Source organism: Ctenopharyngodon idella, chromosome 17, assembly GCF_019924925.1.
Source record: "Ctenopharyngodon idella isolate HZGC_01 chromosome 17, HZGC01, whole genome shotgun sequence".
NCBI classification, from domain to species: Eukaryota; Metazoa; Chordata; class Actinopteri; order Cypriniformes; family Xenocyprididae; genus Ctenopharyngodon; species Ctenopharyngodon idella.
Window position 1 is genome coordinate 3,306,997 of NC_067236.1, and position 25,148 is coordinate 3,332,144.

The 25,148-nt window shown below is 37.2% G+C and overlaps 1 protein-coding gene across 4 annotated transcripts in view; it reads left to right on the top strand.

Annotated features, from left to right (window-relative positions):
* Positions 1–25,148, top strand: part of LOC127498800 (neuronal PAS domain-containing protein 3) — a 325,272-nt gene that overhangs the window by 235,914 nt on the left and 64,210 nt on the right. The window lies entirely within an intron of this gene.

Here is a 25,148-nt window from a genome sequence, read left to right on the forward strand (position 1 = left end):
ATGCTTCTCCATCTGAAAGCCAGAGGGCGCTCTCATGCAGAAACTCCAAATATGCCCTGCAGTAGAAGAAGATAACACGCGTCATATCACTGTAGCTGAATAAACAGAAGACTGAAACGCTTTGATTGATTAAACATGACTAATAAACACACGACTGCCTTATTCTGTGTAGAGGTCTGCACAGGCTTTAAACTAAAGCCCAAACCCGACCCATACCCGAGATCGTTTGACCCGACCCCACCCGAACTGTACTGTTAAAGTTTAACCCGAACCCGACCCGAACCCAAAATCCGTCGCTATAGAGATGTACCATTCTTGCTATCATAAGCCAAGACAGCATTGTAAGACCTACACTGCACGTAACCGCTGAGCTATTTATTGGTTGAATGACAAGATCATATTGTACGTTTAAATAGACAGAAACATCAGTCTAAGTAGTAGAAAAGACGCACAGAGGCCATTTGACATGCTATCGCGCTTCATTTTTATTCATATAGTTTGCACTCAGTCATGTAGCCTATCATATCATACGATGTTTTAAACATTTAAATACACATATCAAATAAAATAATACAAAATGTGTATGATGTAGTGTTTTAGATGATAGTGGCCTGCTCTTGACAAAGCTGATTTCTGAGAGACGCAAGAGTTGATTTACCAACGCGCTTGGTTCATTTCATTCATAGAGTTTACGCTTATTCGTCTATGATATCATACAGTGTTTAAAACATTTAAATATACATGTCAAATGATGTAGTATTTTACAGTAGACATACTTAAAGGGGATATTCAACAGTGCTTTGGTCTGCCTGCATTGACACTATTCTTTAAGAGCTGCTGTGCAGCCAAACAATGTACCAGTTATCAATGTAAAGCTGCTTTGACACAATCTACATTGTAAAAAGCGCTATATAAATAAAGGTGACTTGACTTGACTTGACCTACTCTTGACAAAGCTCTGATTTCTGAGACAGAGATGGCAGCGCGTTTCCTTGATTTGTGGCTGCTCTCAGTAGTCGTTCACTTCACACACACATTATTGTGTAGTAATTTTAGAGGCTTGTGTATAATTGTGCTATCCCCTGGCTCACCTGTTATTCAGTAGAATTCGTTGTGCTGCTTTCCCTGCATCATTTGGCACTGTAATAAGTTTTCCCTCAGTAATTGTTTGCCTTATCGCACTCATAGTCAGAGGTTTGAGTGTCGTGTGCCGAAAGAGTGCGCAAGAGCGGGATCACATGCGCAAAACAGTTAATATGTGAATTATAAATGTGCTCCCACTCTCGCCCGCTCTTTCGAGCACAAAACAGAAGACGACACGCAAGACTTATATAACAGCCTATATAGTTTTTCTCAGTTACAAACCCAAACCCGACCTGAACCCGAAACTATTCATGAAATCTTAACCCGAACCTGACCCGAAACCCGCGAGTTCTTCGGGGCCCGTTGGGCTCGGGTCAGGTTGCAGACCTCTAATTCTGTGTGAGAAGCCACATCATCTCACAGAAGAATGCTCAACTGTCATTATGAAGAGAGTTTGGAGTAAAAACATGTTGTCTTTTGTTGGACAAGTTAATAAATGCTTCTCATGTCTGGAAAGCTGTTTGGCGCATGTTATTTTTTCAAATGTACATTATAAGCGACTCAAACTTGCAGTGCTTTCAGATGGATTAGCATTTGCAGCTATACTTCATTGACAAGCTGCGCATAAAAAAGTAATCGCAGCCTTTGCGATTTCATAATCGCACTAAGAATCACGTTTAAGTGATATTCGCATTTAAGTTCAATGTTATTTTTCGTATAGTGCGATAAATCGTGCAGCCCTAGATGTAAGTCATGTGACAGAACCTTTATATTTCTAATTTGTTCATATTGCATCCTAAAAGTCCAGACATTCAAATGTGAATACGTTGAAGAAATTATTTTATTTTACCTGCCTTACTAGGTTTTTGTCTTATTTTTTTGTCGTTCTTTTTCTATTTCCTCGTGCACTCTAGTCTGTTGGATGGTGGAACAGGAGTTTGCGAGAGCTGATATGATGTTTCCTCGCTCAGGGCATGGCCTAGCTCGGCTGCTAACTGTAATTTACTTTTCTCTCCCGGTCGCCTGCAGTCTGCCTCGCCGCAGCTGTGTTGAATGATGTGCTAATCCATTATATTCTTCAGACAAGTGTATCGACCAGTATAAACAGACTGGAGGGCACGAGTCTAAATGAAAGCCGTAGTTTCCCTCTGAATCATTTAACTAGATCCTCAAGCAAGAGCAGCACATAACAGCCTTTTTTCAGCCTGCTGAATATACATTAAGAAGCCATTAATGCTGCTGCTATAGGCAGGCTGTAGAAACACTGGACCTGAATGGAGTTGCACCTCCTTTTTTCCTAATGCATCCTTCTTGATTATCCCACAGACACTTGTATTGGTACTATATATCCCCCCATTTATGATTCTACATTCTGTCAGATGATCTGATTGCAGAACGTTGTGCTCCATCTGCTGGTTCTCTTTGTGTTTCTCATAGGGCAGCTTTGATTGACTGTAGTAGGAGCCACTGCAGATCTGATCTGATGTGTTTTCCATATGTTTAGACTATGATCGCGTTCATAACTAATCATTTATACTGTATCATTTAGATGTTATACACTACCATTCAAAAGTTGGAGGTCGGTAAGATTTTGTAATGTTTTTGAAAGAAGTTTCTAATGCATACTAAGACTGCATTTATTTAATCAAAAATACAATAAAACAGCCTAATATTGTGAAAGATTATTACAATTTAAAATAACTATTTTCTATTTAAATATATTTTAAAATGTAATTTAGTCCTGTGTTGCAAAGCTGAATTTTCAGAATCATTATTCCAGTCTTCAGTGTCACATGATCCCTCAGAAATCATTCTAATATGCTGATTTCTAATATTGCTGACATTTCCTATTATATCAATGTTGAAAACAGTTGTGCTGCTTAATAATTTTGTGGAAAGCATGATACATTTTGTTTAAAGTATTCTTTGATGAACAGAAAGTTCAAAAGAATAGCACTTATTTGAAATCGTTTGTAACATTATAAAAGTATTTTTACTTTTAATCAATTTAATGCATCTTGCTGAATAACAATAATAATTTCGTTCTTACTGACCCCACATTTTTGAATGGTAGTATTTGTTAAAGCAATATATGTAAATTAAGTTTTCTGATGTTCAGATTTGTGAGCCTCAGACTTTCAATATTATGTTCTGTAATGTGGTGTATTTCTGTGTACAACTGAATATTCAGTGGGAAATAATGTAAGGCAAGTCTTGATTTGATCCAATGGGATTTGATTGGATTATAAAAAGTCGAACAATTAATGCTAAACTATGATATTATTGGTTAATTATATATATATATATATATATATATGTTTTCTATGTAAATAAATAGTAAACTGAAATTTATTCCTGTGATCAAGCTGAATTTTCAGCATCATTACTCCAGTCTTCAGTGTCACATGATTCTTCAAAAATCATTCTAATATGCTGATATGCTGCTCAGGAAACATTTCTGATTATTATAAATGTTCATATTTTTGTGGACACTGTGATATATTTTATTTGCCAGGATTCTTTGATGAATAGAAAGTTCAAAAGAACAGCATTTATTTGAAATAGAATCTTTTGTAAAATTATAAATGTCTTTACTGTCGCTTTTGATCAATTTAAGCCTAATGTGTCCTTGATGAATTAAAGAATTAATTAATTTCAACTTAAATGAAATAGTGCACTTATGTTTGCGATGTGATTTTTTTTTTTAATATAAAAAATGTTTATAAAATTTGTGTTCATGAAAATTCTGTGAAATTTTAATCAAATCTGGTTTAAATATATTTTTTTGTATAAAATTGATTGTTTATTGATCTCTTTAAATAGATTTTTAATTAAATTTAAGGTCTTTGTGTCATTTGGAGCGACCACACATCATGTGGTGTGACCAATAATAACAATAACTGTATTAAATTAAAAATAAAATATCTAATTTCTGTATTTTTAAAACATTTTTATCAGTTTTATGCGACTTACAGGAAAAATAGTGTTAAACTACATTTAAGAAGGCAACTCTGAAGTTACAGAGCAAAAATATAAGGTCATTCTTTACAGAATCTCAAACGAACTGCAAATACTTCTTACCAACTGCAAATATTAAAGTGTTTCTAAACACTTTAATAAAAAAAAAAAATGTTAAGCATGTTAAGGAAATTAATTAATTTTAAGATAAATCACAGTCGCACCATATGACATTTTTTAAGGCTATGGCCAATTCATCTAGATAAAAAAACACTAAAATCACTTCATTTAAAATTTTAATATGAATTTATGTGTACACAACATTCTTAATGTTTGAACAACTGCAATAGATGTCGAAAATCCTTACACGTCATTGACCCTTATATATATCCATCAATGTGGCCTCAATTGTTTCAAAGGCAGAGAAATTTTAACATAAAATTTTTAAAGGAGGAAAGATGCCGTATCACATCAAATCACTGTCAGTGTCATAAGTGAGATGTGACAGCGGTAAGAAAACTCTGTGCTGTTTTTGTAAGTTTGTTTGTTTTCTTCGTCGGTGCACACCCATTTGGTAAAAGTTAATAACGAGCACAGCTCTCTAGCCCAGCAATTTGTTTTGACACAGCCATTAATTATTTGCTAATTGAGACATGAGCACGGATTCATTCATTAAGTGCCACGAGACCGTTTGCTTTCTCTGCAGAGCTTCACGAAGCTTGAGGATTTGCACTAAGAACGACTTCTCAGTATTATTTTGCTTTCGTTAGTAGCAGTTGATGCTTTTGCAATTGATAGTGGATGATCAGAAATTTGAAAAGGGGTTGTAGATAATATCTCTCTGTTGTTTGATGATGTGTGAGTGCTGCTGTGGAAAGTCCGTCTGAATGAAGGGTGAGGGGGCAGATGGTCTAAAGGGGTCTCGGTGGACGAATCAGCCCTGCTTAGTGTGGCAGAGCATGCTGGGGTCACTAATGACTCCCTCAAGCCTCACTGTCAACACTTAGCAACACACACGTACACACAAACCCGGTGACACACAGAGGCATGGTAACTTGAGGCCAGGAGGGGGACTGAGGTCAGATGAAGATCATGTAGCGATAATTCATGTGTATGAAAAAAAAAAAATCCAAGTTGTAAATAAAACATGTATAAAACATGTACTTGTAAAGTACATTTTATATGAAAATACTATTTTTTTTACTTTAAAATTTTAATTCAATGTGTTACTTGCCATTTTTTTTGTAATTGTTTGTGAAATTGTTGAGTGAAAATTGTTTCTACACCAGTTTTTTCAGTGTACAACAACGACACACTTGCTGTTCACAGTATGTTCTTGTACAGCATCTGTCACTTAAATAAATAAAGGTTCTTTGTTCTTCTTTTTTCATTTGGATACTTAACCCAAAAATTCTCTCATCATTTACTCACCCACATGCCATTCCTGATGTACATGACTTTCTTTCTTCAGATAAACAAAAACAAAATTTTTTAGAAAAATAATCCATCTGTGTGCGTCCATATAATGCCATTGAATGGCTGCCGCTCGTTTTATGCTTAAAAAAAAAAAACAATACACAACAATCATAACGGTAATCCATACGACCCCAGTGAACGAATCAATGTCTTCTGGAGCGAAACAGTAGGTGTGTGGAAGAAAAATACTAATATATTTAACTATAACTATAAATTATTGCTACTGGTCTACTGTTATACGAGCGTTCATGAAAAGCGCCATCCTCTGTGCTTTCCGTTACTTCTCATGCAAATTTCCCAATGCACTTACATCACATGGCCGGCTCCTGCGTCAGCATCACATGCAAGTGGCGTGCTGCTCAGATGAACAGCTTCGGCCAATACTGAGGCGGCATTCGCTGAACTTCGTTCACTGCGTCAACTGCATAGGAGACTGACAGGGTAGAGAAAAAATTACTGAATAAAGTCGTTATTTTTGTTTTGTTTTTGTGCACAAAAAGTATTCACTTCGCTTCATAAAATTAAGGTTGAACCACTGCAGTCACGTTGACTATTTTAACAATGTCTTTACTCCTTTTCTGGACCTTGAATAACAGTAATTATGTTGCTTTCTATGGGGGATAAAAAATTTTTTAAAAAAAACCCTTGGATTTCATCAAAAATATCTTGTGTTACGAAGATGAACGAAGGTCTTATGGGTGTAGAACGACATGAGGGTGAGTAATTAATGACGGTAATTTCATTTTTGGGTGAACTAACTCCTTAAACTGTAAATTTGAAGTTGACTTGCATAAAAACTGTAGTTTAAACGACTGGTGTTTGTAGCCACACAAACACTCTCACTATATTTTCATATCCACATTCTTAAATTCTCCGGATATTCTCTGTAAACCTGTTATCTGATCTGCTCTGTTCTCAGGGTCTGAAATCCTGCTTTGCTGCGGACAAACACTTTTCCCCTGCTAGCGAAACAGCTGTACAGAGATTAACATAAATCGGCGGTTGGTTAGTGCGCGTTTAGCAGTGCATTAACAAATTTGCCACCTTAATGAGTCTCTAAGTAATTGCCTTCCTGCCCCTGAATGCAAACAGTCCATTACCTACAACTATATGATTTTTCAGTACCAAAATACCAATTCCCTGTCTGCTCGCTTAAGTTGTTTTCAAATTAAGGCACGCTTGTGTTTTCTCCTTTGCTGCGTGATTGTTTATTAATGCGCTTTGGTTGTGTTTATACTGCAGAGTTGCTGTCCGTAGACTGACGGTGTGTATGTGTGTGTGAGAGAGAGAGGAACGTTATTTTGTTAAAGGTGAAGAATCTCAGTACACATTTACACACAGGCCATCCTGTCCGTCTCTCATTGTGTGCCATATTAGAAACAGCAGGCCGAACGTCAGCGAGAGCGCCGCTCTCATACTTTACCTCTTTTCATTCCCTGGGTGTCTCGGCATCATCTTTCATAGAAGCTGAGCTTGGCAACCGCAGCACCAAACATATCAAAAGCACTGGGGTGGAAAAATATTAGTTTACACAAAGGCAGGCTGAGAAATTAAGGATGATTTTATTTCCTTATCTTTCCCCCCAATTCATTACTTTGCAGTGTGTGGCAGGTTGCGGGCTTGTCAAAAGAGACTAATGGCCTGTCTGGGCCGTGGAGGAAACGCAGCGGCCTCGTCGACATTAATACTCTCTCGTCCCCCGTAGAGAAATCTGCTTGATCTGAAATTGAAAACAAATAGTAATTTCCCACACTCACTTTTATGGAATTTACCTTCTGCGAGAGCTTTCACGTGAGGTGAGCCGCGTATCGTATTCCCACGCAGAGGACGTTTCTTCGGTAGGTGCTTTCAAGCTAAAAACATGTCAAAGGAACGATAGACACACTATAAGGAGATGCTTAACCTTCTGCGTAGATTTAGATTTATAATTCACAAACAAAGGCAGCAAAACCAAAGTGAAGTTAGACAGCTGAAGAGCGGCTGGCGTCGAGCGTTTTGCCGATGACGGGTTGTTTACGTGAATGTGAAGTCGCACGCCAGCGGAGGGCAAGAAGAACAATTGTCCTTGAAAAGGGAAAAGCGAGCGGAGTCCCACTCCGGCATCGCTGCCGCACTCTTTAAAGGGCCCCTGATTAAATGACAGGCGCTTTGTTGTTTACACATGGAGGCCCCATCCAGCATCCAGCGACTTTCTGTTCTCCCACGCATACGACAAAGATTAGAGCCAGAGAGGGAGAGAGGGAAAAACTCCAGCAACCTCCAAAAATCTGGGACAGAGTGAAGTGCGAGTGGTATTGGACGTGGGTGGAGGAGAGCTTTCTCTCTTTTTCCTTGGTAGTATTTTTCAGAACAAATAAAATTCACTTTTAAAAGCCTCTCTTTTGTTACGGTGTCGTTTTGAAGAGCCTAGAATGAGAGAGACAGAGAAAGCAGGAAAGTTAGCGGTTTAGTGTTCTTGGCAAGGTCATCTTTAACAGCTGAATGTATGGATCCTTTGGGACGCAGGCAGAGGCAGACACAGCCAGACTAATAACGTGTGTGAAAGAGAGAAGGGGAAATCTGGAGACTGCATTTACCTTGCGATGAAATTAATTGCCCTACCAGTCACTCCCTATAACACACCACACGCACACATACCAAAAGATGAAGGACACCCCTGCCATGCTGTGTGTCGTAAAGCGATAGCTCTTCTCCGCTTCTGTGTAACCGTTTTAATATCTTTCCATTAGATTTATCATAATATACTGTACGTCTTTGATCCTCATCGTCTTATACTTTGCAGCTAGCACAAAAAACATACATTCACAAGCTTCTTTTCTTAGCACATTATCAATATTTGAAGCGATGCAACAAGTCTACAGTTAACTTGTCCATGCAGTAAGTGAAAATGCTGATCAGTGCGACATAATTACAGCCAATCAGAACATATTTGATGTTTACTATATATGTTTGTGGAGTGCGGGGAGTTTTGGACCAATGAGATTTCACTGTGGGCAGAGATACCCAATGTGATGAAAGCTAATTTTGTAGACAGGTTTTAGACATTTATCTAAACATTGCATTTAAGCTATCCACCTTTTTGACGGCTTTGCATGAATTATGGGAGTAACTTCCGTTAAACTGAAAACAATCAGCGAAAGTTTCACTCTATGAGCGCAATAATGCACTTTTTTAAAAGCTGGGTACAATGAGATGACATTATTCTACTCACCCTTCAAACATCAAAGTGAAAACATAAAGTACTTTTCAACAGACCACAAATAACCCCAAAAGATTGATTTTTTTTTTCCCGCAGTAATATTACAGCCAGGTTAATTATAATTGTAGTAATATATGTCTATATTATGTAACATACGTTGCCTCAATCAAAAATGTTCATTAACTTTAGCATTGAGTGATAATATTTCAAAGTGCTTTCCGTCATTTTGAGAGATAACAAATATTGTCTTTAGTAAATACAATTTAGTACATAAGGATTAGAAGTGAAAAGGGGAGACAATTACATTTTAAAGCATCCGTGTGAAAACAAACCTGGAAAGAGACGTGAGGATTTGGGGAGAAAAAAAAAGAGAGAGAGATTCTTAGTGCATTCCAGTGAATTATTAATGGGATATATCGTAAATTAAATCGGGAGAGCAGAAGCACCACAACGCAGTATATTTTGTCCTTTTCATTCAAAGGGAAAAAAAAGAAAATAATCAGAATGCAGTGACTGAAAAGAGCTCTTGCCATAGATATTCTTGTGATACCATGTCACAATAAAATACCAAGCCTTATGCTATTCTCATGAAGCCTGAAAATAGAACATGAAGGAAATTTTACAGCTCATTCAGTCAAACTGATGGATAAGAATTATTTGAAGCTCAACCTTATAATTTGGAATTATTCGATTCTGTCTTTTTGAGCAGAAGTCTCCCAAACCAGAAGTGCCTTACATAAATCAAAACGCAGAAGTCTCATCAGGAAAAAGGTGGATACACAGTGCTAGATAGTAACTGATTACGTGTAATCTGGATTATCAGAGTTAAAGAATAAAGTACTTGTATATTAGATTATATTAAGTTTTATAATACTTGTAATCAGTTTTTTTATTGATTGCATGTTATTCTCACAATGGCAATAAATTGTTCATAATGATCTCTACTACCTCTTGACTATCTTTTAAATGTTCCTTCCAAAAAAAAAGAAAAAAAGCTTACTGCTTGCTTATTTGTGTTCAGAAGGTCTTCCAGGTTTGTGGAAGTGCACAAACCAGACTGAGAGAAACTGAGAGACACACAGCATTTGATCACTGGATTTACACAAATCATTTTCACTTTTAACAAATGTTTTCTCAACTTTTCTCAACAAGTGTTATCTTATCAGCTCTGGACAAACACATTAATTATTATTCAGATTATCACTCAGTGAGTCATTTAATCATGTATTACTGTCTTTGGAAAGCTTTTGTTCTTCAGACACATTAAAATGTACAAATTCATGTCATTTCATATTTACATGCAATGCAGGGATTCCCCAACTTTTTTGTCAGCTGATACTTTTTGTTAATAAGTTAGATCAATAATAAACTTCAATCAATAATAATAATAAATAATAAAAATTAAGTTAATGATTATCTGATGTCTATTAATGGTCACATGATATGCAGGTAAACAAATAAAATATTTCATCTTTTTAGTAAGTGTTTTATTTTGATCAATGTGAGTTAGGTCAAAAGTAATCGTCAAAAAAGTGGTCAGAATGTATTACCTTAAATGTGTAATGTAACGAATTACGTTACTAACTACAATTTTTTGTCATGTAATTTGGAATCAGTAACCGACTACAATTTGTAAGTAATCAAATTTCTTTTGTCAAATCAACTTAGATAGTTAATGTAGTTCAGATAACATAATATTTTGAGTTTGTTGATTAAACCAATTGCCTTCATTGTATTAACTCAATTTTTTAATTTCAATGAACTCAAAATTTTAAGGCAGCCAGGTAACTTACTTTTAAGTTAAACCAACCATTCTTCCAGTGTACACTCGTGTTGGCATGAGAGTGAGTAAATAATGAGAGAATTTTCATTTTTGGGTGAACTATCCCTTAAAGTCACATTTAAAAAGAGTTGTTGTTTTTAATGATAAAACAGGAAAATACTGTTAAAAATAATGATGAGACTCAATGCATTTGCATACTTGCATAGAATATGCTTCTTGCCGTAGCATACTCATATTTTTTTTTAAACATTGAAGAACAATGTTTTGAAAATGAAATAATAAAGAATATTATATATTTTTCATTTTTTCAAAATTTGTGGAAAAATGTATTAAGATATTTTTTCTTATATTTTTCATGTTTATTCATTTTGTCATAATTCTTTTTTTTTTTTTATAATTAGAGGTTTCTTTGTTTTTGTTTAATATTGTAAATATATTAAATAACTGTTCTAAGTTAAAAATAGCATAGTGGCCCTTGTAACAACCGTAACGGGCCTAGTGACCAGCTCTTGGAGTATTGAGACCTGGCCACTGGAGTACAGACCGCCAAAGCCGTAATGGCCCCTCCGCCCTGTTAGAGTGCCGCCGCAGCCCATATATTTATTACCACTGTTCACTGGCTTGTTAGTTTTTAGTGCGGCATGTTTTTCATTCTCTATGGCTGGTGGAGAATGGCTCAAAAACGGCTTTTTAAAGAGCAGCATTATTATGAATGCTCTCACCATTTGAGAGATACATTTCTGTTATTTATGCCCCAGCTCTCGCATTTGTGTAAACATAAAATCGCATGCTTTATTACATCCCTCCTGCACCCGGCGCCTTGACCCCCGTCCTCGTAAATTGAGAAATAGTGGGGAACTAATGGAGACAGATGGGACTATGGCATGCCATTTACTCAAATTGGTGAAGTAATTAACCTCGAGGTGCTGGGGTTTGAGAGAGAGATTGTGGGAATATCTCGAGTAGTCAGATAAACAGACTCCGGGCCTAACCGCCTCTGACAACTGTATCATAAACTAGACTCATTCTGTTCAATTGACCTGTCAACATCTCACGACCAAATAAAGATTTGTATTACTGTGTAGTTTGGAGGGGCTGCTGGCGTCTGCTGCCGGGGCGAGCCGCTCTTTCCCTCTCTCTCTTTCTCTGTCTGTGTCGCCCTGACTCATTTCAGCCTCTCGCAAATCTGTCTGCATGCCCCGTCTGACAGTTCGGTGACAGGCAGAAGCGTCTGATTGGCCGTGGAGTGAGGTATTATGTTAGGAGGTGAGCTTAGAAACATGAGTCTCTGGCACTGACATGTGCTGCAGAGAAACCAAGTGCAAACTGTTGCGCATGCAATTCGACAGTTCTTTGAGCAGTTGATGCTGTGATGTGCACTTAGTAGTTTTCACATAATATATTTGTAGGACAAAACATCCCTAATTATCATGAACTTCAATGAATTTCATTGGCGTCGGTAGGATTTTTTTTTTTTTTTTTTATGTGTTTGAAAGTCTCTTATGCTCACCTAAGGAGCAATTATTTAATCAAAATACAGTGAAAACAGTAATATTGTAAAATATTACTACAATTTGAAAAACTATTATGATATTTTTTAAAATGTAATTTATTCCTGCGATGGCAAAGCTGAATTTTCAGCATCATTACTCCAGTCTTCAGTGTCATATGATCCTTTAGAAATCATTCTAAGCTGATTTGCTGATTTGCACTATTAAGATCTTTTAAGACCTTTTGCATTGTTATTTTTTGCATTTGGGTCTTTATCTTTGACAGTTAAGCATATTTTCCAACAATTCTCATTTCTTCATGCAAAATTGTATGCAAAAAAAAAAAAAAAAAAAACCTCAAAGCAGTAATGAAAATTATCCTGCCAATGATTTTTTTAAAATACTAAAATCAGTTGAATTCAGTAAAAAACATACTTCCATATTGTACACCATTTATACTTTACAAATGTACTTATTAAATATTATAGCATTATTTTTTTATATTACAGTAATGAGAATGGATATTTTTGTTTTAACATAGGGATTAAATGTGCTTAATTTTCATGAAAATAAAGCATCCTTTCAATTTATTTCTGAGATTGTGAAATACTGTTGTGCTTTTGTGTAAGAAGGGTGCAGAGAGGGAAAGTGTGTGTGTGTGTGTGTGTGTGTGTGTGTGTGTGTGTGTGTGTGTGTGTGTGTGTGTGTGTGTGTTTGCGTGTGTGTATGTTTTGATCCTTCAAGTCTGTTCAGTAATCAAGCAGTCAGGCAGCTGTTCATCCACAGCAGTCACACATTATGGCTGATTTTCATGCTTTCCTCCACCCGAGAGACAAATCTAGCCCTTCACCCTCCTCCTGCTACTGTACTGTACACATCCCTGTCTAATAAAGCACACCTTATCCACTCTGATGCATTATACGCAAGGAACTGCAGAATACTGACAAATTCGTATTCTGACAAGTACAGTACAAATAAACAGCTAATATTTCTGAGTTTCTTTTTTCACATCACATACACAAGCAATCACAGTGTAAAGTGTCAATGAACAGGTGCGCCGTGTGCCCGAGGCTGTTGGAGTCTCTCTCTCTCCTTCTCATGCAAGAGGTTCCTGTTAGCTTGACTGCAGCAGCCCTCTGCGTCTGTTGGGGAGATTTACATTTATTGTATTGACAGGAGTTCTGAGAGGTAATAGGGAAGGTGTGTGTATGTGTGTGAAACACAGACGTACCTGACACATTTTCTACGCCGTGACATGTGATTTGACAGTGACAGGTGATTTGGGTCTGGCTCTAATAAGTGAATTAATCTGAGGTAAAACATAGTGATATGTCATGTTCCCAACACCTTAACAGCTGGCTGGCTTGTCCTTTGGTGACAAGCTAGTTTGTCCTGTGCAAATCTTCTGTCACCTGCTTCCCAAAAAATTGAGGGAAGGGAATAGCACAGTCTTCGCGGGGGCGGGTGAGGAATTTCTTGTCAGATTTAGCCAGCTGTGCCGATGATATTATCTTCGGGAGGCTTTTTATCAATCTAGCACCTCCTCAAACGCGGGCCTCCCTCAGGACGCCGTCACGACCCTCATAGCAAACGGGTGTTGTTGAGCGAGCCGGAAATGATAAATGAGACTTTGGGACTATACCTGGAGGTATTGGCACTCCGCCGTTAAGAAGCGCATCAAATTAAATCAGCGAGTGTGGAATTAGAGGCCTGTTATTGGTCTTACGTGCAGTAAAATGAGTTGGCCTGTTGTCCTTGATGTTGCAGATGCGTTAGAGCTGAACGCTCTGTGAGATTTACCATGCTGTTGAGGTTGTTTCTCAGAGTTTTATTGTGGACTGTCCACAACTTTACTACACCCCTTAACTGTGATTTTAACTAGTAATGGTAAATTTCTGTCAGAAAAGTTAACTCCGTACAAGCATGTAGAAAGACACTTGTCAAAGGCGCCACTCCTCCCCAATGAAAGCTGGATTAGACACTGTGCTGGGAAAGTTTAGCTTTCCTTTGAGAGTAATATCATGGTATTAGACATGAAAGACCGTTGGGCTTCTGAAACACATTTAGGCTTCTGGGGAAGCACAGGCCCAGAGGCAAGTGCGTCACTTTTTGGAATGTAAAATACCCGGAACACTTCTGGCACACCGCACCCGTGAGGCTGACACCTTTCCAGGAGTTTTCAGGGATGCAAGAAAACATCTGCAGTAATTTAGAATTTAGAAACATCCCTACAATACTGTAGGAGTTCTGTGTGTTGAATATATTATATGTAGAAACTGTATTTATAAAAGTACTATATGTGACCCGTGCTAGCAAAATGAGTTGAAATGCGCACAGGCTAATTTCGAGCTACAGGTAAAATAAATGAAAATGTCAATTTTGGTCAAAATTGAGGTTTTCACAAAACTGAGTTAATTAAAGGGTTAGTCCACCCAAAAATGAAAATAATGTCATTTATTACTCACCCTCATGTAGTTCCACACCCGTAAGACCTTCGTTAATCTTCGGAATGCAAATTAAGATATTTTTGTTGAAATCCGATGGCTCAGTGAGGCCTACAAAGCCAGCAATGACATTTCCTCTCTCAAGATCCATTAATGTACTAAAAACATATTTAAACAGTTCATGTGAGTACAGTGGTTCAATATCAATATTATAAAGCGACGAGAATATTTTTGGTGTGCCAAAAAAAACAAAATAACGACTTATATAGTGATGGCCGATTTCAAAACACTGCTTCCTGAAGCTTCGGAGCGTTATGAATCAGCGTGTCGAATCAGCGGTTCGGAGCGCCAGAGTCACGTGATTTCAGCAGTTTGGCGGTTTGACATGCGATCCAAATCATGATTCGACACAAAAGATTCATAACGCTCCGAAGCTTCCTGAAGCAGTGTTTTGAAATCAGCCATCACTATATAAGTCGTTATTTTGTTTTTTTGGCGCACCAAAAATATTCTTGTCGCTTTATAATATTAATATTGACCCACTGTACTCACATCAACTGATTTAAATATGTTTTTAGTACATTAATGGATCTTGAGAGAGGAAATGTCATTGCTGGCTATGGAGGCCTCACTGAGCCATCGGATTTCAACAAAAATATCTTAATTTGTGTTCCGAAGATGAATGAAGGTCTTACAGGTGTGGAACGGCATGAGGGTGAGTAATAAATGACAGAATTTTCATTTTTGGGGGAACTAACCCTTTAAGCCCTCGTTTAGCGATCCTAATGCTCCAAATAGAAACTAAACATCTAAAAGTATCTTATTTGTACATTTTCTGAGAGGAGTACCTTTCCTTTGACCATGAAAAATGCCTCTTTTTTTTTTTTCTGCTCGCTTCTGGAGGACTGGCACTTCCTCTGAGCACAAGTTTGGTATTGTTGTAAAGCGCAGCATTCCAACTTTGTATTCATAGCGAATTCTCAATGGCATGAGTCTGAACCAATGAAATATGATTTTTAAACTCATGCTGATGTAAACAAAACAATCTTACTCTCACTGACTGACAGATCCGAAGTGCACGCACAAAGACACCTCAAACAGTGCGTGATCCCGATATACACATACAAACAGAATTACAGTATTTCCAGCAAATCTGTCTTGGCGAGTTTCGCAAACATTATCTGTTATGTCTTAAGTGAACGTTTAGTTAACTGTTGTGTAAAAACATCTGATGTGTAACATTATATTATATCCGTGTGGTACAGTCTTAATATATAGGCTGTTTGTTTCATTAATGTTAATCAAACAATTGTGGAATCATGAAAAAAAAAAAGTTGACTATATACTGTATATTTTTCCTATAGATATTTGGTTTTTAATTTGGTTTGTGTCAAATTTGGTGGTATTACCAGGGATTTTAAGGTATACTTTAACTCGATTTTTCTCAAAATTGACTCTATCGACTTCAAACAGGTGTAGTTCAGTCATTTTTTGTCAAATTCCAACAAATCATACATCATTGAAGGGTTTTTTTTTGTTTTTGTTTCTTTTAATAGAGAATGTGAGAATAACAATAACTCATTTTTGAAAATTTGCTCATTGCGACTCATTTTGCCAGCACGGGTCATGTATGTAGAATCTAGAAGGCTGCATAAAAAAATCTATATGTGGAATCATTATAGCATTCTATAAACAGAAATGTGCATAGAAACATTGTGTATGTAGAAGTTATATTCTTAGGTTTTGTGATTTCTGAAGGATCATGTGTCAGTGAACACTGGAGAAATGATGCTGAGAATTCAGCTTTGCCATCACAGAAATAAATTACATTTTAAAATAACTTCCAATATAAAACAGTTATTTAAAATTGTAATATTTTTTACAATATTGCTGTTTTTACTGTATTTTTATTAAATAAATACAGCCTTGGTGAACATAAGAGACTTCTTTCAAAAACATTTAAAAAGTCCGACCGTCCCCGAACTTTTGAAATGTTCTGCAGGCAGAGTAAGTTCTACGTCAGCATATTCGTGTAGAATGCGCAATAGAAAACAGAGACCAGTCAGCGATATAATCAGGTTTCATTCATCCATGTGTCAGCATTCATATTACTTTCAGTAGTTCTGTCACTTCTACATTCAACCATCAGTTTTTGCCAATGTGAGATTTTCAAACTTTAATGTTAAATTTCTTATTGGCAGCTCACAGTGTCCAGGCATTGAAAGCATGCTGTAGTTAGCTCAGTAGTTCTACATTTTATTCAGTACCACAATTGCAACAGCACACTTCTGTTTTGAATGTATCCTCCTCCTACAGTTTCTCTCTAGACATTAAAAATGAAGCAGTCTGACACAAGGTGCAAAGTCTTGGCCTGAGCTTTGCTCCAAGGTTGGGCCGGGTCTTTGCAGGGCTGCAGGTCTTACATGCTTTGAGCCCCTCTGTGTCTGGCCCATAAGCCCTGTTTGCAGGAGAGCTGTAAATTGTGCTTACAGAACAGGAATGAAATGTCAGCCGGACCTCAGTCTGACAAACTCGTCTACTGATCAGCAGTGTGTATGTGTGTTTGTAGAAAGCCTCTCTCAGCTCAGTTCTTGTGAGATTTATGCCATTCTAGCTGCTTTAAAAGAGGCATAAATAAATTAAAGATTTTGGTGCCAAAAATCTTGACTAATATTTACAGTAGTTTTTTTTTGAAGAAAAAAAAAGATAAGACATTATAGAATAAGGCCCCTTTAAAGTAGGCTGTGGATTGATTTTAATCGTCTGGTTATTACTCTGTGTGCTTTTGTGTGTAAGTGTTGACTGGTATCTGTTGAGAGGTGCTTACCACTCACTGGTGTTCATTTCCTGTTTAAAGAGGAAGCAGGGATCATGAGCCAAAGCGCTTTTAGAGGAAGTCTATATCTCAGAGAGACACTTCTGTAATAAATTTGGGGAGCGTGTTGCCCTTGCATCTGATCTACCTCTTCTATTCATTACATTTACAGATTCTATCGTAGTAATCGGATACCTTTGGCATGTAATTTTATTGAATGGCTGTTTCAAGAAGATACCGTCTAAACATTCCCATCACACAAAAAAATCGGAGGTACTACAGTTTATTTTTAAAGCGTTTGTACATTTCGACAAGCCTCGCTCACCGAGATACGCAGCCTTTCCCATAAGTAAAGCTGTGGAAAGAGGGTTACTTTGGTCTTACTTTGACTTTCTTCCTTCCTAAAGCACCAAAGCCAAACACTGTAACTCAGAGTTATTCGAAGAATACCAATTGGACATCTGGTGCAGAGGATTTTGCCACTGGTGAATTTTAACCAATGGACATCTAGAAATGTGGATTTTTTCCCCTCCATCTGGACATTGATCCAGGTGTACGTCTCATCCATTTCTCGTGCGCGGTAAAGCTGTCTGCACAGAGCTTATCGCTCTCCGCTACACTTGTTTTCCAGCCTGATTTATGATGGCTTTGGAAAGGTCTGCCAATCCCATAGGCTCACCTTAATGCACAGGATTCAGCTGGCGTCAATGCTACGGAAATCACGCTCTCCCAGACAGCTTTCTGTAGAGTCCCATATGATGAATAAGTGCTTTATATTAATTGATCAAAGGAAGGCGGCTGTCAGGATCCGTCACAAGCCATGAGATGAGCGGCAAGGAAGAGCTCAACGTCCTTTCCCTCCTCTTCCTCGACCTCTGTAATGAGTTGTTGGGCGCCAGCCAGGTCTCCAGCCACACTAACGGATGTCCTAACGAGCAGACTAGCTAACTGAATCGGCCTACGCCAAGCCTGACAAAACGGCGTCTGTTTGAGCTGATTTATGCCAAGTGTCTATTACAAAACATATCTATTAGCGGCCTCAATCGCCCTTCCGCAGTCTCTCTCTCTCTCTCTCCCGCAGTGATTACGCCCTTTATTTTGATGCTGCGACTCAGTAAATCAGACACTACTTTGGAGCACAGTCGAGTTGAGACGTGCTAGCATAAATCCCAGATTTACAAGAGAGCGCGCGCTCATAATGGATTGATTGTGCTTTTCTCAAGTAGAAAAGGAATGATCTCTCTTCCTGACAGAAATCCACTGCTCTCCTTCTCTAGTGCGGCTCGTTTGATTTATCACGTATGCCGTGTGTTCCAGTTCTCGGCCTTACTCATCAAACACGGCTCTTCAGGAAAAGGTGCCTCAGGATTTTGTCAGTTAATATCAGAGCAGAGTTGCTGTACATTTTTGATTATGCTGCATAGAAGTGCCCAAAAAATGTCAAAGATATGATCAGAATCTATTATGAAATCTATTAGACACACAGCAAAAAAGGAACAATAATAATAAATTACCATTTTATTATTATTATTATTAATATAATTATTATAATTATCTCTGGAATACTTGATTCTGGTCAATTTGACAATCGCCAGGCAACTGATTTCCTAAATAGTTCATAGCCCATGCTCCTCGCATTATTTTGCGCTCACTTTCTTCTCACATAATACAATGATTTCAGCTTATTGTCAGGATTATGTTCTGTTTATTGTTTGGTTCTGTCATTCTAAGTTGATCTAATTTCCATGTCTGTGTCTGTTTCATTCTGTTCACCTGTTGTTAATTGATTAGCTCATTAGTTCACTCATTTAGTCTGGTTATTTATACTCCATGTTTTCCAGTTCTTTGTCCGATCTTGTGTTTAGAGGTTGTTGTTTTTTTCCATTTATCTCCTGATTTTCCTTGTGGATCTAAAATAAAGACTATTTGCTTGATTCTCTGTCGTTGTGCGCTCATTACAGTCACCGTTATGTGACACTTATATAATAATAATGATAATAATAATTAAATACGGCAGTGGTGTTCTGAAATAAGACAATGTCCTTGCTTTTTTTTCAAGTTTGATTTTGTCGTAACATAAAACAGTGATATCTAGATGGGTGTTGTTTACTCACTTTTATAATTAGTCTTCCCATCAACACCATCATTTTGTTCATTCAGACTGATTTGTGAAAGCGCACGAAAAACGAGAGGTGGGATTTATCGCACAAACCAATTGTATCCAATTATAACCAATCATATCCGATCATTGCCTCCTCTCACGTGACTTTCCCCCATTCATTCTCAGTTACCCCCCACCAAATCCACCGCATGCTTTAGGGGGTCTGTTAAAACTCAGTTGGCTCAGGGGAGGCAAGAGAGACACGGACTCCCACTGTAACTATACCTGCTGGTGTCGCTGCTGGACAGTTTTGCTTTAGAAAAGTGAGTGATTTATACACGTTTTAATGTCATGTTTTGTAATATTTATGCTTTTGTAATATTTTCTCATCCATTTTTTGGAGGAGGCACTGCCTCCCTTGCCTTCTCAGAGGAAACGCCCCTGATACACAGTCAGATAATAAAAATAAACTAGACAATATTGTTCACATTTTTCCAATAATAACCTGTTGACTGTACATTGTTTTACTTATTAAACTGATATTTGAAGCATAGAAAGTCATTAAAACTTGCTGATTTAAATGCGGTATTTAAATGGATAATATATAAATGTTGAACTAATATTACATTAAATATAACAATTTGATTGATTAATATCAGACTGATCATTAAGAAGTCGAACCGTCTATAGTCATCATTTATGTCTGCTAATTAACTATATTACCTGGCAGAAAAATTATTCATTGACATCATTATTAAAATATGTAATTATTTAATTGCTATTTTATTTTGCACCTAAACCTTCACAGCAATGTCAGCAATGTCAATTGTCAAGGTTATTGTCCAAAATGGTCCCAGAATTACTTGCAGATATTTTGGGATTTGTCCTCATTTGAAGGTACAGCCAGTGATCATTTCTTTTAAACAAAGCTGTTCACAGAGTGTATTGTGTGTGTGACCGTTTTCCCCTTCAGAAATCGCAAACTGAAACAAAGAGACAGGACAAAGATAGAGCATTAGAATACAGCGCGGTGAAGCGGCGTCCAGGGGCCGAGCTCAATCCAATGCTCAGAGGCCCTTATCAACTGTTCAGGAATAGTGTTCAGCCTTGTTTATACCTGGTCTAGCTTCCCGGTCTCACACACACACACCACACCCACACACACACCAGGGCTGGTTAGTATAGATAAAGCAATTTTATCTTGAAGTTTTTCAGCTATTTGGTAATCTCAATATATATCTGTTTTTCTGAAATGGTTCCAACAGTGTTTTTTAATTATATTTAAACATTTTAATTTATATGCATCAATATAACAATACATACATACACACACAAACACACACACACACACAGAAACACACTCATACTCGCATGTTACAATAACAAGATCAAGACCTATTTTAATTACATGATCTTTCTGAAACTTAACGACCAAATAAACCCATTAAAATCATTGCAATAATTTGTGGTAATGCTTAATTTTGTATTGCCAGCAAAGTCATCACAAATATATTATGAATATCCAATATATCATCCAGCCCTAAGATGAACTCCCACAGGCATTGACCCATCCCACTGTCACAACTATTGACAGCCACGCTGGCTTGGGGTGTGTGTGTGTGTGTGTGTGTGTGTGTGTGTGTGTGTGTGTGTGTGTGTGTGTGAGAGAGTGTGTGAGTTCCTGTCTCCCCCAAACACCCTTGTGTCCGAGCTATAGTATTTAAGGTCACAAGAAAGAGTTAACAAGCCTTTCTCCCATCTGAGAGAAGGGAGCTTAATGAACAGTATGGAGATCAGCGATCACTCTCTCCCAGATGAGTGCAGAGCAGAGGAAAGCATATGGGTGGATGGACATATGGATCGATGCGATCTCAGGAGAACCAGTGGGCTTGAGAGAGAGAGATGGTTAGCCTACAGCCCACTTATCAGCAAACTATATTTGTGTCCATTTCTGCTCTGGTCTTCTCAACTCAGAGATGAAGTTGTTTGACATCCTAAAATGTGGGAAACACTGCAAAACAAGAGAAGATCTCTTACTACCAGTGATGCTTACCTCAACAACCACTGAATTTTACCTTTAAGCAGGACATATTCTTCACTTGTGTTGTTTTTTTTTTCCTTCAAACGCTGTTTATAATGTTTCACAACCAGAATTAAACTGCCAGTTTTTATTGCTGTACCTTTAAGATGTCATATATAATTAATTAGGGGTTGGTTTTTTAATGTTTTTAAAAGAAGTCCTTCATGCTCACTAAGGCTGATTTGATTAAAAATACAGTATTGTGAAAGATTATTACAATATAAAGTAAGTGTTTTCTATTTTATTTTTTTTCCTCTATGATGGCAAAGCTGAATTTTCAGCATCATTACTCCAGTCTTCAGTGTCACATGATTCCTCAGAAATCATTCTAATATGCTGATTGAAGAAAGATTTCTTATAATTATCAATGTTGAAAACAGTTGTGCTGCTAATATTTGTGTGGAAACTATGATACTTTTTTTTTTCAGGATTCATAAATAATTTTTATGAATTAATTGTGAAATATGTTGCGTACAGATATCCAGTCACTGCTGAAGTAGTGTCCTGTTTGCACAGAGCCACTTTTGAGATGACTAGAGATGCGTGTAGATGTCCTGACATGTTTCGGAAAGCAAACGCAAACGTTAACCTTTAAGCCGCAGTGATCTTTTGAACCATGATCAGAGGCACCTGAATGTATGCTGGGAAGTTCAGTCACTGTGTCGTCTGCTGTGTGGTGGCCCTTGTAAGTCAGATGTTTGTATTTCCCCTCAAGGTGTCCTGTTGCCTGTAGAGAGAGACAGAGCATAAATCAGAATACAGCCAGCGTCTGCACCGGCCCTCTGCAGCACAGCCAACTGAGAACAGAGAATCAGAAAGACAGGGGGAAAGAGAAGAAGGCTCTTATTTTGCCCACTTAAACAGCAATGTTGCGTGCCATCCGTTGAATGGGGAATGCCTTTTATATTCCAATTCAGTTCCTGAATTCTAATTGATGTAGCAAACAGGGTGCAGAATTGCAATTTGAATTTAAAGATGCACAGTAGAATTAAAATGAATTGAAATTCAAGGAATTTACTACTTTCAAACTTTGGTTTGGCAAAGATTTGTTGGAAAGTTATGAAAAAAGTTCAAGGATAGATAGACAGACAGACATATATATTGCAAATTTACACTTGTGAATTGAAAGGGAGTCATGAACTCCACAAAAAATGGCGTTCTGGTATCGTGTATAAATGTTGGCCAATCAGTCAGCCATCATACAGTCCATGGGCGACCCGTGGGCATGCCAAGCCAAATGAGGAAAGGTTGGTTTTTGCAGTACGGCTCATTCGCTGGAGGCACGATCTGTGTGTTTGCATGGGACAGACAGATTATAAATGTGTGGCGGCATGCAGGCTTTGCTAATGACTGTAGTCCGAACAGCAGGAAATTTCACTGTAGATTCACACTCTTTAACCAAATAGATGTTGAGGGCTTATTGTTGCCTTAGCTAATTATACTTCATTACCAGCTAACAAGGATTAAATAGACTTTTGCCAAACACTGCACCTGATTGGCTGGATTTTGGACTGTCTTCCATAACAGAAACGGACAGTAGGTTGTCGTATGTGCAGTGTGTGTTTTCACAATTGACATAAATCGGAATTGCAAAAATAATATATATATATATATATTAGGGCTGTCGAGCAATTACATTTTTTAATCTAATTAATTACATGATGTGGCGATTAAATAATTAGATAATCGCATTTTAATCGCACATCAATTTTGGTGGAGATTAGTGGAGAAAGGTAATTTGAAGTCATTACTATGTAAAGCATCAAATCGACATTACAAAAGTTTTTTTTTAATTAATATGGAAATATGAAATTATTTAAAAAATAATAAAATTACATTCTAAATAAGAAACTAAAACTGCCAGTTGGTGTCGGCAAATGTCTTAATGATCAAATAGTTCATTCATTTGAAAAGGCTGATTCATTCAGGATTTAAGTAAATGGTTCTCTTCAGGCTTGTAAGACTTGAAGCGGCGCTACACAGACCGATGACATGTATGACATCCAAGTAGCAAAGTAGGCTACCGCATGAGCGATAACAGAGCAGACGGCTCTGTTTGCTTTTGAATTGCTCTCTCTGTACTTGGATGTCATACACCAATCGGTCTGTGTAGTGCCGCTTCAAGTCCAACAGGCCTTTTTTGAATGGTCCGCTGAATCATTGATTTCACTCAGTTTATTCAAAATGCGGATTCAGAAATTAAACCCTGCTGTGCATTGCGCGGAGACAAACAGTTCTGCTTCGTCTTTAAATTTTCATTGACAAAATACGACAATATTGTGTCTAAAATAACACAACATTAAAGGGTTAGTTCACCCAAAAATGAAAATAATGTCATTTATTACTCACCCTCATGTCGTTCCACACCCGTAAGACCTTTGTTCATCTTCAGAACACAAATTAAGATATTTTTGATGAAATCCGATGTCTCAGTGAGGCCTGCATAGATAGCAATGGTACTTCCTCTCTCAATATCCATAAAGGTACTAAAAACATTTAAAACAGTTCATGTGAGTACAGTGGTTCTACCTTAATGTTATAAAGTGACGAGAATATTTTTTGTGTGCTAAAAAAACAAAATAACGACTTTTTAACAATATCTAGTGATGGCCGATTTCAAAACACTGCTTCGGAGCGTTACAAATCTTTTGTGTCGAATCAGTGATTCGGATCCCGTATCAAACCGCCAAACTGCTGAAATCATTAAAATGACTTTGGCGCTCTGAACCACTGATTTGATTCGTAAAGCTCCAAAGCTTCATGAAGCAGTGTTTTGAAATCGGCCATCACTAGATATTGTTAAAAAGTTGTTCTTTTGTTTTTTTGGTGCACAAAAAAATATTCTCGTCGCTTTATAATATTAAGGTAGAACCACTGTAGTCACATCAACTGTTTTAAATATGTTTTTAGTAACTTTATGGATATTGAGAGAGGAAGTACCATTGCTGTCTATGGAGGCCTCACTGAGCCATCGAATTTCATCAAAAATATCTTAATATGTGTTCCGAAGATGAACGAAGGTCTTACGGGTGTAAAACGACATGAGGGTGAGTAATAAATGACATTTATTATTATTTTCATTTTTGGGTGAACTAACCCTTTAACTTCTTTATTACTGAACTGTTGTATAAATCAGTATTGCATTTGCACTCGTTATATATTGAATATAGCACTTATAGATATAGTTACTCGTGTGATACTGCTTAACTCGTATGATCTAAATAAGAGGCAAACACTCAATATCTCTTGCCCACATATTTTGAATTCTAGGAACTTTCTGACTGCAAGGCAGTCTGAAGGCTTCATCACGCAGTGAGTTGTTGCCCTGCATCATATTCGTCATGTGCGTTAAATGCGTTAAAAATTTTAATGCGTTATTTTTTACCATAACTAATTAATCTAAATAATGTGTTAGATCGACAGCGCTAATATATATATTTCTATAGGTAACATTTCTAATGTTAAACTTTTAGTTAAAATTACACTTATTGTAGAATTTCAGCTTATTTTAATTCTACTTCCTTAAATTCAGATTGCAATTCTGTATTCTGTTTGCAATTCAAGTTCAGGAATTCAATTGGAATTCAAAAAACCAATACAGGAACTGTTTTACTGTCCCATGTTAAGCAGCCAAATTTGACCCCATCACTCAAACATTGTTTACACTCTTCGGGAAGTAATTCAAAGCCTGGTACAGCAGCAGGCCTGAAACATTTTCA